Below are 3,488 nucleotides of genomic sequence, written 5' to 3'. Positions count from 1 at the left end.
AGGTACCCCATATCCATTTGGTTCAACAAAATCAATTCTATGGTTATTCATTCAAAAACCCGATAGACCATATTGAGACGTTCGAAGAATTATGTGCAACCATTATAGCAAATGGGGATTACCACAAGTGTAGTCTTTTCCCATTCTCTTTGAGAGACAATGCCAGCAAATGGCTAAAATCTTTGGCACCTGCTTCACTAAAAACGTGGGCAGCGTGTAGAACTGCTTTCCTAAATCATTTTTACACTAGAAATCGTTCAAATCTCTTAAGAAACAAGATAAGAACTTATAAACAAAAAGAAGATGAAGATCTTTTAGATACTTGGGAAAGATTTAGGGAATACCAAAGAGATTGTCCACACCATGGATATACCGAGGTGATGTGTCTCCATCACATAATGAGTCATCTTGGATTGCAACAACCAAAAAAGGCACACAATACGTGTAACTTTGATGGTTGGGACAACCCAATGGATTCTTCTGATCAAGGGATGGTGAACATTGCAGAAGTCTATCAAATTCAAGATTTTCCCTTCTTTCTGATCACCGCGGGTCCATTCATCCGGACCGCGGCAAACCAAGCTTTCACCGCGGTCGTGATGCTGCTGACCGCGGCCAAGAACTGTTTCACCGCAGTCACGAGCCTTCTGACCGCGGGAAACCGTCTTCCGAACTTGCCTTCAAACCACCTTCCGAACCAATCTTGGCTATTCAATCTAATCATGTTTCATATCCTAGTTTTCCCTCTCTTGAAGCTGAAAACCTAAAAAAAAGAATTCTACAGCTTGAAAAATCTAGGTCTCAAGAGATTAGTGATCGTAGATCTGAACTAAAAACGATGCAAGAGGATTTCAATGAAAAATTTTCCACCCTCCTTAGCCTGATGATCAAAACTAATTCTAAAAACTTTGCAACTTTTAAAACCGCATCAAAGATCTTACAAGCAGGTTTCTGGTGGCCTACTTTGTTCAAAGATACTCAAGCTTATATATCGCGATGCGATAAATGCCAAAGGATGGGCAATATAAGCAAAAGGAATGAGATGCCTCAAAATTTTATTCTCGAAGTCGAAATTTTCGATGTCTGGGGAATAGATTTTATGGGACCCTTTCCGACCTCTTTTGGAAACCAATACATCTTAGTAGTAGTAGACTACGTCTCTAAGTGGGTAGAAGCAGTCGCCAGTCCCACCAATGATGCGAAAGTTGTCATGAAGCTGTTTAAATCTGTTATATTCCCGCGTTTTGGAGTTCCTAGAATTGTGATAAGCGACGGAGGATCGCATTTCATCAACAGAGTTTTCGAAAACCTTCTTAGAAAGAATGGAGTTACACATAAAGTTGCTTCCCCATACCATCCCCAAACTAGCGGTCAAGTGGAAATCTCAAACAGAGAAATCAAGTCGATTTTGCAGAAAACTACTGCAGTTCATCGCAAAGATTGGTCTACCAAGCTTGACGATGCATTATGGGCATATCGAACAGCATTTAAGTCACCATTTGGAACAACACCATTCAACCTAGTATACGGAAAAGCATGTCACCTTCCAGTAGAACTCGAGTATAAGGCGCAGTGGGCTATAAAGGAGATGAACATGAATCTGAAAACAGCTGGAGAAAGAAGACTACTTCAACTTCACGAGTTAGAAGAAATCCGACACAATGCTTACGAAAACTCGAAGATCTACAAGGAGAAGACTAAAGCATATCATGATAAAAAGATTATTCATAGAACTTTTGCTCCTAACGATAAGGTACTTCTTTTCAATTCTCGTCTTAAGCTTTTTCCAGGAAAATTAAGTTCAAGATGGTCAGGACCCTTCACGATAAAGGAAGTAAAGCCATACAGAGCCATTGTCCTGTGGGACAGAACCAGAAACTCATTTACAGTAAATGGACAGCGTGTAAAACCATATCTGGCTGAAGAAACAGAAGACGAAAGAGAAGGGATGTTTTTGATTGATCCATCATCGGCCAATGATGAGATCAAGGAGTGTCACGACCGCGGTTAAGTCTAATCGAGCAACAATGTCAAGCTAATGACTTGAAACAAGCGCTTAGTGGGAGGCAACCCACTTGGTATTTTATTTATTTCCCTTTGACCTTTATTTTCAATTTCCATTGCTTTGCTTATGTTTCATTTAATTTCAGGTTTTCAATAAGGAAGAAGAAATACAAAAGACGAGCAGCACTCTCCAACACGATAAGTTCACTTTAACATTTCAACTTTTCTATATTCTTTACCATTATTTCCGAGATTTATCACACCAAGGACAGTGTGAAATAAGTCTCGGGGAGGATGTTCATCCGTTACTAATGAAATTTGAACTGTTTTGAGTTTGTTTTTAACACATAAAATTTTTCAAAAAGTTTTTCTAAATGTTTTTCATAAAATTTTTCAAAAATCGTTTTCAAAATGTTTTTCAAAAAGTTTTCAAACCAGGAACACAATAAACATTACTATGATGAATTTCGACCAGTGTGCTTCTACGCTATTTCCTCGTTTTTTGCACTTTTTGTGATTTAGGACTAGACTAGGCGGTAGCTAAGTACTTGCATTACGAAATCCCACCAAAGAACTTCTATTCATGGAGATTCTTTCTGACAGGATATACTAGCTCATTTTATCTGGACTTAATTTTGACTTAATTTTCTCATTAAAGCGTTACATCAGGGAAACGAATCATACATTTTGGACCCCTTTATCCCACTCTTTGTTGATCCTGAATGGCTAGTTCATCTTTAGCTAGTTTCCCACCAAACCTAACCTCTTTCAAACCACATGCCTTCTTGTTTTTCATTATCCTATATGCAGATATGTGCATAAACGTCAGAGAGAAAGAGGATCAACGCAGTTTTTAGTCACTGAAGACGAAGACTTGCGATTTCATTGGAATGATTCAACAAAAGGAGAAAACTCAGTTTGTCTTGGAAAAACATCAAAATCTTGGTACAATTTCGTCCTTTAGACTTGATCTCTATAAAAGGTTGTTTCCTCTTTTCAAAAAAAAAAAAAAAACGAAAAAAAAAAAATAGAAGGGAAAGGAAATTTAAAACTTTAGAGAGTCTAGGAGTATCAAATTTTATACTTGAGGCAAGCTTGATCTGACTTTATGGAGTTTTGGAGATTATCTTTATGATTCCCGGAAGAGATCTAAGTATGGGGGAATAGATGTTTACAACAAAGGAGGAAGATTATGCAACAACATTTGGCAAAGGAGAAGTGACTGAAAATCTGAGGTCATCAACAAGTCCTTCTCTCTCTTGCGGTTTTGCATAATATCTTGCATCCTCCATATTCTTCAGGTAACCCTAAACACCTAAGCTCCACCACTTAAATAGCCTTTAATGCCAAACGCCGTCTACCCTGAATAATTTCTTTGATGAGAATTCACTACTATACTTAATGAATGTAGAGAGCTAGTTGACTGGAAGTTAGATCTAAGTGTGTAGATTTTCGCATGACGGATTAACGGACTAGTTCGCTTG

The 3,488-nt window shown here is 38.0% G+C and overlaps 1 non-coding gene across 1 annotated transcript; it reads right to left on the bottom strand.

Annotated features, from left to right (window-relative positions):
• Positions 1-262: 262 nt before the first annotated feature.
• Positions 263-370, bottom strand: LOC112086957. Its single transcript, XR_002899808.1, has one exon. It is a non-coding gene; the product is annotated as a small nucleolar RNA R71 (small nucleolar RNA).
• Positions 371-3,488: the final 3,118 nt, after the last annotated feature.

The sequence above is a fragment of the Eutrema salsugineum genome, unplaced genomic scaffold, assembly GCF_000478725.1.
Source record: "Eutrema salsugineum unplaced genomic scaffold, Eutsalg1_0 scaffold_2, whole genome shotgun sequence".
Classification (NCBI taxonomy): Eukaryota; Viridiplantae; Streptophyta; class Magnoliopsida; order Brassicales; family Brassicaceae; genus Eutrema; species Eutrema salsugineum.
The sequence above is the reverse complement of the archived record's forward strand: the minus strand, read 5'-3'. Positions and strand labels throughout refer to the sequence as shown.